Here is a 14,351-nt window from a genome sequence, read left to right on the forward strand (position 1 = left end):
TATCTGTCTCATGGTTTCCCCACCTAGTTTTCTGCCTCCCATTGCCCCCCGCCCCCGCCTCAGTCCACATTGGTGAGAAAGCCAGGTTTTTCCTTCATGGTCCTTTCCCTTTCCATCATCGCATGTATATCATGCCACTACCGGCAGTTTACTTCTGCACAAAGATTAGAAAAATAAGTTATTTGGAAAAGGTGCCTACTTTATACAATTATTCAAGATTGTCAAGTTACAACTAACTCTAATTAAAATTCAAGATTTTGAGAGTTTTACAAGTTTGCAGTGAATTTGGCCAAAACAGAAGAGTCTGGCTGTCCGATTTATGTATCTTCCAGTGTTTTCTTAATGATTTTGTTAACATTATATTTTTCTTTTATGGTATTACTCAGGATCTGAAACAGTTGTAAAAATAAAATTATATAGTATAGTGGCAAGCATATAGGGATATACGGATGGTCTGATTATTTTTTTGGCTTTTTAAAATGGAGAGGGACATTTAGCCATGTGCCCATCTTATATTTGTAAATAACCATCATCAGCTTCCTCACACTTCATATTTATTAATAGTATGGTGGATACATTAAATATAGGCAGAGGAGGCATTCTTCAGGATAATGTAAAAGCACTATGATCTGTGCTCTCCTTTACTTGGAGGTTTTGTTGCCTCCTTAGCACTGATTTCTCTTTTCTCTGCACCCAAAGTCTGGGTTCCTTCACCTGCATGTCTGTGCAGTGGCTTCCCTTGCTCAAATGAATTTTAAATGAATCAAATATTTTGAAATCAAGAAAAGACTCAGTATTCCCTTCTTCCCCCTTTTTAATAAGATGATTAAAAACTATAAATGCCACTGAGGTATTTTTTTAATAGTCTACAAACTTTAGATTTGTACAATAATTTGTTTTAGAGTTAAGGATTGGATAATCTTTAATAAGTTGATATCTTCTACTCTCCCAACCTCTCTACTTTGTGCTTTTTTACCCTAAAATAATGGGATGCATGAAATATCGCCTTTATACTTCTTGCGCCACCCTTTCCCCACTGGGGCATATGCAAAACAAGACCCAACTTGTAAGGGTGGTATCTAGAGTAGGAAGCACACTTGTTAGTAATATTATATTGCAAGGCATTTTCTGTTCTGATTTTAATACCTTAAGTTGCATAGAATATATATTTCTCTAATGATGGGTTATATTAGATTGAGTTCTATGAAATTGTTGTTTTTATAGGCCAAAAATTTCCTATGTTTCAACCTAATATATGAGATTAAAACTTTGAGAATTGAGAAACTATAAAAGTTTGTTTGAACATTAGGATGATCCTTGATGTATCTCATCGTAGTGTCTAGTTACTGGTTTTGGTGATTTGATTAAGGCACAAATAATTGAGAATTGGTGTTAATCTTGTACTAGTGCTTTGAAAAAAATCTATAGGCTTGTAATAATTCTGATGGGCCCGTTACCTGTTTAGTGGGTGCAAATTCCAAAAATCTCAACCGAGAGGTTAATGGTTTGAGAATATTCATCCATTCAGCATTATTTATGAGAATTGCCATGCCACACACTGTGCTAAGTGCTAGGGATATAAAATGGGTGAAAAAGAGAGCTATAGTTCTGACTTTCTTGGAAATTACATTCTTATGGTGAAGACAGGCAAAAACAAAATCTAAAGTTAAGAGGTGAATATATAAAATAATTATAGATTGTTATAAACATTGAGGTTCTAAAATAAAGACTAATTGACTGGACAGGGAGATTTACTTTAGATAGAGCTGAGTACAGCTTCCTTATTGCTGGTGTCAGGTGTGGTTAGGGAGAGTTGTCCTGGTTCTTTGGCTTCTTGCTTGGAAGAATCGCAAGCAGGGCTGGTGCTATGGAGTAATGACAGACACAAAGCACTTTGACACAAGCAGCTTTTATTGCAAAGCAAAAGTAAGTTCCAGAGAGAGGAACAGGTCTGTCCCCATGAGTGGAGACAACCCTGAGTTTAAAGACAGAGTATAGAAAGTATAGTATACTCTCAGAGTCAGTAGAGAGTGGACTGCTCCAATAAGGAAGAATGTCATCCCTGAGCTAGGGTACATCCTTTATGCTAATCCCTAATAATATGTTAAGCTGGGGGTGGGATATTCATGTTTTTTCGGGGAAGTGGGTAAAGATTCCCACAATCATGTACCCTCCCATTTTCTGCCTTTACGTGGCTGGCTCCAGAACTGTCATGGTGCTAGGGCATGTGAGTTTTACTATGTTAATAAGGGAAAGGTTACCTTTGGTCAGAAGCTCCTAGCTTCTGCACATGCTACTGGTTGGGAAAAGTCCCTACCTTGAGTTCTTGCTGTTGTGGTTCATTTCTCTGTTTCTATTAGTCCTGACCCTTGGCCCTTGACCACATCCCCTATCATCTGCCCTGACACCTGCATATTCTCATCCCTATCTAATACTGCATAGGATAACGAAAACTCTGTAGTGGCCATAGGGACCTCTATTAGTGAGGGTTTTCCAGAGAAGCGGTATTAATATAGTGTGAGTGTGTGTCTGTGTATGTGTGTGTGTGTCTGCAGAGAGAGAGGAATAGAGAACGGGGGAGGGGGAGATAGAAAGGGAGAAGGAGAAAGAGAGATTGAATTTAAGAATTAGCTCACATGATTATGGAATCTGACAAGTCTAAAATCTGTTAGGTAGGCTGATAGGCTGCAGACCCAGGGAAGAGCCGATATTGCAGTTCAAGTCCAAGGCCATCTACTGGCAGAATTCCTTCTTCCTTGGGGCAGGGCAGTCCTTGTTCTAGTCAGGCCTTCAACTGATTGGGCGAGGCCCACCCACATTACGGTGGGCAACCTGCTTTACACAAAGTCCACTGATAGAATTGTTAATCTTATTCAAAAAAGAAAATCCTCACAGAAACATCCAGAATAACATTTGACCCAATATGGCCCAGCCACGTTAACATGTAACATTAATCAACACAGGATCTTACCTTCCATCTGTGTTTGTGTTCTTGTTTCCTTCAATGCATTATGGTAGGGAGGTTGGGAAAAAAACTTCATTTTAAAAACTTTTTATTATGGAAATACTCACACATACAAGAAAGTGGAGAGAGAATAGCATCATGAACCCCATGTGCCCATCACACAGCTTCAATAATTATTGACAAAAATGACTCATTTCGAAATTATACCCTCTTGTCTCCATTTTCTTATTTCTCTTGCTTAGGAGAGAATGTCACTTTAAAATGTCCATCTCTTCAGCCAGCAAAGATTTAGATAGGGAAAAAAATGTAAAACCTCCATCTTTTACTATCATTTTCTTGCAACTTAGATAATGGGTTATAGTCCCCTGCTCAGGAATTTGACCCAGTAGATGAACATGTTACACAGCCAGCCTATTGCTGGAGATGGAGGCATTAATTTAGAGGTTAGGAGGAAACGAAAAAGTCATTCTACAGATCTGGGCATGTTTACAGTTGGAATATGAGCAGCTCTGCTTTTTGGGTTATTTACATAAGGGTGCATGGTGAGTTTCCTTAGAAACAGATTCTTCTTGGGGCATTTGAGCTTCCTCTGTGATGCTAGGATAGTAATAAAAACAAATCTGAGGCTCTCTTTAAGTATGAATTGCTGTGGGAATGTTTAACACCTAAGTATGAGAGCTCCCTAAACACACATCACCATTCCTGCATGATTTTTCACTTTCCCAATGACTGTGTAACATATGGGAATATATATTTAACATATATAGTTCTGAGTCTTATTTTTAGTCCAAGCTCTGGAAACTTTCTGTGTTTGAAATAGTCATAGCATGGAATTTTATGACTGAGAGCTCTAAACAGCCCTCAGTAAACCTTGGTAGTCCACATAGAAACACTTGGTAAATGTTTATTGCTCAGTTGATTGAAGTTCTTTCTTTAGTTCCGCAGCATGGGTCTGCAGGGTGATCTGGGGAGGCCTTAAATGCATGTCCTTTTGAGGGATTTTTGATGTAATGGTGATGAATATGTCATTTTTTAATTATAGCTGGGGAAATTTCTTGTAAGTTTAAAGCTGTGTGTTTGTCTGCACATGCTAAAGAGTGGCATCACCAACAGCAGTTGTTCTGTGACATCTTCTAGAGAAAGCTCTCTTCAAGGTACATTCTGTCTGGAGGATATCATAGGTGGTAAAAGTTATTTATCAGAGGAATATTGGAGTTTTGTGCTTCTCTTGTCAGCAAGATGGTAATATTCGTTACACTTTAAAGAGACATATGCTTTAAATTAAAAAAAAAATCAATTGATGGGTGGGCAGAAAAGAAAAGAGACTGTTGTTTGAATAGACTAGAGTTAGTAGCACAGGTCACCGTTTCTGCATTGAAGTGGGGGCCTGTGAGTTTATATGTTTAACTAGCTATTTGAGTAATCAGTTTTAAACTGGTTACTAGAGTAATAGGTTAAAAATCTCATCACTTTTCTTAGCCTGACAGATTAAAGTAAAAAAAAAAGGCATGTCTGTGTTCATACATTTTCATTAAAATATCTACATTCCTCCAAAAGCCACTTTAAGGAGCAAATGACATATTCATAGCCTTATTCATAATAGCTCTTGTAATAATGGCAAGGCTATGTTATTTCAGGCTTTCTGATGGAGGTTTAATGACAAGGTGAAAGGTATTATTTGAAGCGTGTGAATTTAGGAATTCCAGCAAACATTTTTATTCTTATTTTCTTATTGTTTTCCTAGTCTGGATCCCCTAAACAATTACTAATACTTAGGAACAATTAATGTCAGTTTTATAGAAAGAAATTGCTATCTGCATATCTTTTTTGTTTCTCTCCAGTAGGCACTGACAATAGAGTGGTAATTTACAGTTGTCATTCCACAAAAATACGGGGCATTTGATGGGAAAGAAGCTGATGGAATAAAACCTCTCTTTAGGGCATTAACACTTTGAGTGTTTCTTTTTAAAATTATGTTGAAGCAAAATCCAAATCATGGTAAGACATATTACAAATCATGGTAAGACATGCTACAGAAAGTACGGTGAAGCTGTTCAGTGCCTTACCTTGACTTTTGAGCAGAAAGCTCATTTTTTAAAAGTTGGTCTTTGAGCTTCCCAAATCCCTCCATCACTCTTCTGTCCCTAAACAAGTAAAGCTTATTAAAGCTGTACTTGGTATATCATTATTCTATGTTGGAAAGATGTCAGGGTCCTTTTTATATTTTTATTTTTCCTATAGTTTGGCTTTGTAGTCAAAGACCTAACCTGGTATTAGTTTTAAGAACATTTTAGGGCAAGAATTCCGTTTAGAATTTCCCCAAAGCTGAAATTAACCAAATGTGTATTTTATATGAGACCGTGTTTAGAAAGGGAAGCCAGTGGGAAGTGTCATTTTCATATCACTTGGAGTATTTTCCTTTACATTAGTTGCTCTATCGTGGTACTTATGTTTACATTAAAATTCTTTTTGGAATGAAGTGTTAGTATTTTGCCATCAGAAAGTCGAATGTCATTTGTTATGGGTTATGGTCATAAATCTTAGTTGAATACGAACTGAACTGTGCTGACAGAAGATTGCAATGTATTTGCTGTTCCTCAGCAAGCAAGATTCCAGGTCTTTTAGTGAGAAATTGGAAGGATTGAAAGAGAAAGAGACGGAAAAAACAGACAGGCACTGTTGGCTTAAAACACAAATAGAACTAGCATTTTGATTTAACTGAATAGATACAATCTGTATAACTATATATAATGCTATAAAATAGGTCACACGTATGTAAAATTAGTTAAGAAACAGTTTGGTTCCACTACTGTGCTTCGAAAACAGTGCTTCCCAGTTCTTCTGTGAAATTCTCTGCCAGTGGAAAGGGAAATGTAAATGGAGTGTTTTCAAATGTTCTTTGGTTGGGGCCGCTTTGTCTGGGCAGACCTGAGAGACATCATGTACTACCCACCTAACCTACTTACGTTTGCAGCCACAAAGATCCCATTAAGGCTGCTGTTTCTGATGGGATCCCAGGGGCATCTGATTATTAATGTTTGTGAGACAAAGAACTATAGATATTGTCATGTTATTACCATTACTATTCTAACAGCCCCGTCGTCAAGGACCCCAGGAGACCTCATTTCAATAACCACTAATGAAGAAGATAAAATGTGTAGCAATAGTCATTTTAGTAATGAACAATTTTACTACCTGCTTAGTTTGAAGCATGTGTAAACAAAAGGAAAACATAAGGAAAAATATCAAGCAGTTGTTAGCATTGATTTAGATTGAGAATTTCAATTTAAGAGCACTGACGTGTTCATTCACACATAGGGAGGCGGCCAGCATAAATAAGAAGGGGGCCTCGCAGAAATATGTGCAATGGATAAGTAATTGGTGATGGAATGATTTTCTGCCTATGAATGAAACTTCCACTAGATGAAAGATTTATATTTCTATCATCATAAACATAGTGGGGACCAGATTAAAACCCATTAGGTAATTTTTGGTTGCAGGGTATGTATGTTTCAGAGACGCACCAAACTCCGCAATCTGTGCTGTTTATGGAAGTGACAGTGGGAAAGAGGGACCCTTTTGAGACTCTGAAAAAGACAGGAACATTATCTCCAGGGCAAAGCTCATTCATTCAACATTTTGCCAACAGTTTACAATTTATAAAATCCATCCCTAGATTTTCTAGGTGGTTAGTCTTCTGACTGAGCAAACCTAATTTACAGGGGCCAATCTGAATTCAGTTCAGTTTGATTCAATAAGTGTTTCTTGAGGGATTTCTAGATGCTTGACATGGTTGCTAGGTGCCAGAGTTTGTGATGTCTGTATCATAGATAATATTTGAAGCACAATGAATTTTATGTGTGTCAGATACCAACAGTAGTAACAAGTCCAAAGAAGGTGGCTTAGGGAAGCTCCCCCAGACACTGCTTTAGATTGTTATCTTGTTATCTTCAGGTTACCAAGTATAATCCTATCATTTTGCAGTTGAGGAAAAGGAAGCCCAAGGAATTAAACATCTTTCTCAAGGTCATATATAGTTGCAGAGGTGGAACTGGCTCATAGTCCCTCATGTCTATTTTAGTGTCGTTCTACTATCTCTCCTAACATCTTAAGGAAAAAAATAAGAGTAATTGTAAGTAAATAGTCTTTTGATTTTTTTTTTTATTATCTTGTTTAATCAGCTCTACTTTTTTGTTTTATTTTAATGGAAGTTACAGAAGTAAGCCTTAGCCTAGTTCCTGTCAAAAGACTTATAAATGTCAAATTTATGATGTCTGCATTGACATAATTTAACTATACTCTCATTCTGTTGGGGAATACTGGGTGTTTTTCTTGAGATGTAAAGGATTACGTATTATTACAAAAATAGGTACTTTCATAGATTTGAATTTGGGAAAATGTATTTAGGCCCTTGAGTAAAAATGGTAAACCTAGAAAACTGTAGAAACATGAAAGATGTGTTAAAAATGTTGAAAGAAGCAGTATGTAATATTATATGTGTGTATGTGTATATACACACACATAGGGATATGTATTCAAATATTCAAAAATATTGATTGCTTATTCTATGGTAGTCAGTCACCCTGCTAGGTGCTGACAACATGGAAAAGACAAAAATTAACTTGCTTTCTGGTCTCATGGAACTTCTAGTTCATCTGTCTTACTAGACAGATGTTAAAAGAAATAATTTTATAAGTCATCAATAAGCTACAATTATAAGAAGTGTTAAGAAGCAGTAAGAGGTGTTGTGAGAGAATATTTCAGGGAGACATAATTGAGTTGGGATTAAGGCAGGATGAGGGTGGGATGTCAGGCAAAACGTTCTGAAAAGTGAATTGTAACCTGGGACCTGAAAGGAGGTGAATGGGCGCTGTTGGGGGTGGGGAGCCTGGAGGGAAGGGGGAGAGAGAAAGGAGGAGGGAGGCTGGAGGAGGGAGGAGAAGCTTTCTCAGCCTGTGAGAGGAGCTTGGTAAAGGTAAGGAGCTGAAAAGAGGAGGTGAAGAGGTCAAGTATAAAGAACAAATAGAGAGTCCTTAAAGACAAGAAGGTGCCAAACCAGGCATGGCCTTTCCAGTCCTGTTGAGGATTTTTTGACTTTGTCCTAAGAACAATGGGAAGCCATTTTAAGCTTTGAATGACATGATTAAATATGCAGCTTAGAAAAATCACAACGTTCATTCTGTGGAAACCGGATAGGAGTGAACGCAGGGAGATCATTTAAGAGGCTGTTGAAACGGTTCAGGTGGGAATTAATTGTGACTTGGACTCAAGTGTTACCTGTGTAGGTGGCACAGGCTGATAGTCATGAGTTACTGAGATGGAAGATGGGGTAGGCCTTGGTGATGAATTCTAGTTAAAGGAGAAGGGGTTGTCAAAGATAATTATTAGGTTCCTATATAATATGATTATAACTCTGTACAAATTACAAAGGATAATGATAGAAGGAGCACGCAGAAATAATTGGAGTTGTGTTAAGGTGGAGGGATTATGAATGATTTTTTCCCATCTTTTTTTTTTTTTACCAAGTATTTATAAGGCTGATATTACTTATATAATTAATAAAAAATTTAGACCAACACTGAATGATTACTGATATTTAGAGTATTATGTAATCTATCTCAGGAAGGCTACAATTACCTTAGTTTAATCATTTTTGCCTTGTTTTTGAGCCTAGTGAGTTTTTAAGTGATACGAATGATGTTTCTATCTTTTCTTTTGGGACAAAAATCAACAGTCTTGTATATCTCTTAGTCTAGGAGTAGTTTCTGTTAATTGTGCCTGCATTTTGCCTTCCTCAATTTCATTATATTATCTCCTAATTATATTGCTTTGTACTGTGGATGTTATTTGAGATTTCAGAATCTCCTTTATTGGGGGCCAGTAGATATGTACCAATGACCCTGGAACGTAGGTGCTGCCTTGTAGGGGAGTCTGTAGTGATCACTTTGGACAGGATGATGCAAAATGAGATTCTTCTTCATTTTGGTTGGGTTTTTAAAAAGGTAAATATTAATTTAATAAAATTAATTTTTTAGTTCTCCATAAAAATTTTATTATATGTGAGTCTGAAAAGGGTTTCTGTGCAAGAGCAGTGACAGTCTCTTCAGAAAAATTGTGTCATTAAAGCCATGTTAAATAGTCCCCCTGGAGATGCTGAAGAACTTTATGTGTTTATATAACCACTAAGTATTGTGGAGCATATTTAAATCTCTGCCTTGGATGTAATAGATACTCAAAAATACTCACTGGGCTTATGAAATCTGAAGACTATTTAAAAGGGGCTATTGCTATAATGGCATACACCTTGAGCGTTGTAAAGCTTTTGTTGAGCCAATCCTAGTTTGTTTGAGATCATCGTGCTCAAATACATAGCTATCTGTTGGGTAGAGTTTAAAAAACATGCTTAGGCCGGGCGCGGTGGCTCACGCCTGTAATCCTAGCACTCTGGGAGGCCGAGGTGGGCGGATTGTTTGAGCTCAGGACTTCGAGACCAACCTGAGCAAGAGAAAGACCCCATCTCTACTAAAAATAGAAAGAAATTATATGGACAGCTAAAAATATATATAGAAAAACTTAGCCGGGCATGGTGGTACATGGAGAGCGAGGCAGGAGGATCACTTGAGCCCAGGAGTTTGAGGTTGCTGTGAGCTAGGCTGACGCCATGGCACTCTAGCCAGGATGACAGAATGGGACTCTTCCTCAAAAAAACAAAAACAAAAACAAACAAACAAACAACAAAAAAACATACTTAAACATAAAACTCTCTTGACTTAAGCAGGAGTTTAGAATTTTTTTTTTTTTTTTTACTTTATTAACTTATTTTGGAAAAGCAATTGCAACCATTTTCCTTATTTAAAGAGTTACATTAGTGAAATAGGCAGTTGTGGTATAGTAGAAAGAGAATGAGAATTAGTTTCAGAGCCAAACAAGCCTGGCTTTGAACCCCACACTTGCCACTTACTAGGAAAATCTCTTCATGTTTCTGATTTCTGGTGTCTTCACTGTCTTAAAGGCATTTTGTGAAGATTTGAAGTAGTGGTTAAAACAAGAACTTGGAATTCAACAAAGGAGGATTGAAATACCAGTTCCACTCTGTATTTTAGCTATAAACCTTGGGGCAAGTCCCTTCCCCTTTCTGAGCCTCAGTTTTTTTCCAGCTGTAAAATGGGAAGGCTAATACCTTTCACAAAGAGTTTGTATTTATCAAAGTTGGCAAACAGCATTGTATACTATAAAGCAGTGGTCCCCAACCTTTTTGGCACTAGGGACTGGTTTCATGGAAGACAATTTTTCCATGGACGGGAGTGGTGGCGGGGGGGCGGGGGGGAATCGGGGAGATGGGGAGCGGTTGTAAACACAGATGAAGCTTAGCTTGCTTGCCCTGCCTGCCACTCCCCTCCTGCTGTGTGGCCCAGTTCCTGACGGGCCATGAACCCATACTGATCTGCAGCCCCAGGGGTTGGGGACCACAGCTGTATAGTGTTTGGCAAATGTTAGATATAATGATAGTACCATTTTCCTAAGGTATTAGCTCATCAGGGAAAAGATTATAGGAGTTTAATATATTTTTACCTTTTAAAATGTCATAAATTTTAGTTTAACAACGAATACCTGATGCTGTGTGCCTACTATATACTGGGATCTGTTCTAGGTGCTTTAAAAACATTGCATAACTTTATTTCCATGGCGAATTGCAAGATAGGGAGTAGTGATCCTCATATTACAGATGAGAACATTTAGGTCCATCCAGGTTATAGGATTTGCCCCGTGCTGTGGAGTAACTGACAAGCAGCTCCAAGATAGCCTTGTTTTGTGTGATTCCAGAGCCATTGCTATTCTTCACACTGTCTTATTTTTCTCAGTGTCTACTGATGAAAGTATATTTTGATTATAGGGCAGTTTCACATTCTGCTGTACCTTAACTACCCCCTGCCTGGGAGCCCAGTGTTAAAGGGTCTATCACATTGCTTATGTTCAGCCCTGAAAATATGGCTGTGTTATATCCATATTGTTGCTGTAAAGAGTCCTCCGTAGTCCATTTTTATATTTGTTAAGATGCCAACATGTAGAATCCATTTTGAACAAATGTTACAGAAGATATTTCATCTCAATAGCACACATATATATCCACATAACAAATTTGCTCTTAATAGAAAACACCTGTAGACTCTTCTGAATCATGTTAAAGATAAATTGCAGCCCATTGTATAGTTCTTGTTTTGACTCCATGCATTATTCATCTTCCTACGCCTTCTTATTCATATTAGGTATATGCAAAAAGCCTTTCTCCAAAAGGTGTGATAATCATCATAAAAATGATAGACTTAATTAGCTTCATGACTACTCTAGTAAATCAATAATAAATAACCATTTTATAGATGACACAAGGAAATTGACTGACAGCTATGAGAAGACACTTGAAATAAACCTTGTATTCTTGACTTTTACTTATGGCTGCCCTATGGGTCTTGGTAAAGAATGACAGGAGTGGATTTTCCAAGTGATTTCTCCTTCCAAAAGTGCTGAACATCAACACACTTCAGTAGATGAACTTGTATAAGATTTCGATTTGGAGTTTGGTTACCTGGGGACCGTATTGTTGGAAACATTTTCTTGTCTCTCAGAATATGTCTGACTTTCCCTAGGAGTTGATAATCCTTTAAAAATCACACAGGCATAAGGCTTCCGCTTTAGCTTTCACCAAAATAACGTAGATTTCTAAGATATAGCTTCTAGAACCTGGTATTTCTTTTTAGGTCGTAATTCTCCCTCCTGCAAGCAGTTGTCAACAGATAGAAAATAGGGTTGGACAGATTTAACTAACGGCCTTTAAAGAACTATGCACATTATTGTTCTGAGCATGGAACACCTCTTCTCTGTTCACAGTTACCTTTGGTGAGGATGATCAAAATATATGATAAATCGTATGGCTCAGGAATTTGATAGCTCTTCCTTCTACAGAAACACAACTCTTTAATGTTTACGGCTTAGTCATTTGTTATGTTTAAAATGATCTTAGTCAAATTAAACACTTTTATAATTATGATATAATTCTGCCTAAAACAAGATTTAAAAAATATGTATCCCTTAGGTATATACTGATGGCTTTCCTTTCATCTTTATTTATCAATCATTACTAATTCTTTCTCAGATTTTTAGTATTCTGAGTACTTTAAGAGGTTGTAAACCTTCCCAGGTCATGTTTGTGATAGAAACTTGTATGATAAACACACACACACACACACACACACACACACACAGAGCACACATGTAACTTTTGTTGTTTTGTTTTATACTTCTCATAATAATGAAGTATCATGAACTATTTTAATTTTAATAATGAACTCTTTCAGCTATGACAAGACTATAATGTATTTTTCCTTCTAATCCAGGGCCCTGGACTGTCTTTTTTTCTATTTTCTTTTCTCATGTATGTGTGTGTGTGTGTTTCTGTAATATCAGAAGCTACTCTGTCTTCTGATTAGCTGTGAGAAGGCACTGAAGAACTAGGATACTAGGTATATATCTAGTATTACCCTTGGTGTGCTCTGCCAATCAAGTGGAAATTTACATTAGCAAAGTTATCTCCATGGTTACTCTGCTAGCACTGAGCTCCATTGGGTTTAGGCTGATTTAGTACAAAATGAAAGGTCTCTACTTTAAACATTTTAATTAGTAACTTCATTCATTCATTCATGAACATGTGGAGTCCCTGTCCCATGTAGATTCTGGAGCTACAAAGTATAAACATAGTCCCAGTTCCTTGGAAGAGGAGGATGACAAATATTTACCATACCATGTGAAACATTATATCATAAAGGAACGTTCAAAGCACTCCAAGGCCACACCTTTAGTTGTATTAATAGATGAAATGTTGACAGTGGAAGCAATAGGAGTTTCTTTGTAAAAAAAAAAAAAAAAAAAAAGTATTAGGCAGGCAGGATTAGGGAGAGAAGACATCCTCAGCAAAACAAACAGAGTCAGGAAAGAGCACAGTCACTCTGGAAAATGCATACTGTGTTAGCTTGATGGGCACATAAGACTTTACAACGAGGAGAGGTAAGAAATGGCTGAGTCCCCACTGTATGGCAGTATTGTTGGGGACAGTTCCTACACAGCTGGACATTCACTTAGGACAAAAGGTAGGGCTCTGTGAGTTAATTTATGGAAGTCATTCTAGGCTGGAACGAACCACTGATCTGAGGCCGCTTCCCCTGTCCTGTTTCCCCAGACCCCCTCATGCCCAAGGGATTCAGCGATGAATGAGTTTATACTTAAGGTCCTCTTTAGCAGTAAACCCAGTCAGATGGTACTGATTATTAATTTTTTGAGCATCTTTCCTCTTGTATGCCATAGTAAAGAATTTGAACTTTATCCTATAGGGTAGGGCTTGGAAATTCAAATGCTTCCATGGGTCGGGCAGGACATGTAGCAATGAGTGAAGCAATCGGGTATAAACAACAGAGAGGTGAGGAGTCTCAAAAATTGGAAGCATTCAAATTAATTTTTAAAAAACACTGTATCAACAAACATAAATGAGTGGTGATTTTGACAGATGGGCTGCCAGTGTGTAAACTTTGCAGCGTAAGTAATAGGGAGCCATAGTGGATATTTTTTTAAATAGGAGAGTGATACAAAATTCATTTTTTAGAAAAATCACCATGGTTGTTTGATGGATGGAGATTACAGAAACAAGGGGATATAAGGCCAAGAATATAGTCCGTACTAATTCGAAGATTGGGCAAGAAGATGCTGGCTCAAATTCAGAGGTTTTGGGTGGCACTTGAAAACAAAATTTTGTCTGTATAATAAAACAATGGAAAGGATTATTAAGGGAGACATGTCATTTCTGTCTTAAAAAGTTTCAAGTACAAAAAGGACAGTCCTGGAAGCAAAAGCCACTGATGTCTCAGAAAAAACCTTCTAGGCCTGTGATGCCCTGACACACAGTAACTCATACAAAATAACTGTGGATAAAAAACAAACAAAAAGCTGTGGGTGGTGAAATGGGGTAGAACAAATGCTGAGGGACTCTTTAATGTTACCAAGCAGGGCATCTGTGTGAATCTTTTCAACAATTCAACAATTCTGGTAGGTTTTATTCATTAACTTAACAAATTTATTGAGGACATAACATATGCTAGGTGTTGCTTTATGCATGGTCTTTTATCATGCAGGATTTGTTAATTTATTTATTGAGAATTCACTATGTGCTGGGCACACTACTAGGCACTGGGGATAAAACGGAGAATAAAACAGACACCCCCTGTCCTCCATGGAGCCTCCATTCTAGGGGAGAAGAAAGGCATGAACCTGATACGAAGTCAGGTTATGGTGACTAAACAGGGAATGGGAAAGACCTAGAGACTGAAACTAACTAGGTATG

Source organism: Eulemur rufifrons, chromosome 2, assembly GCF_041146395.1.
Source record: "Eulemur rufifrons isolate Redbay chromosome 2, OSU_ERuf_1, whole genome shotgun sequence".
In the NCBI taxonomy this organism is placed as follows: Eukaryota; Metazoa; Chordata; class Mammalia; order Primates; family Lemuridae; genus Eulemur; species Eulemur rufifrons.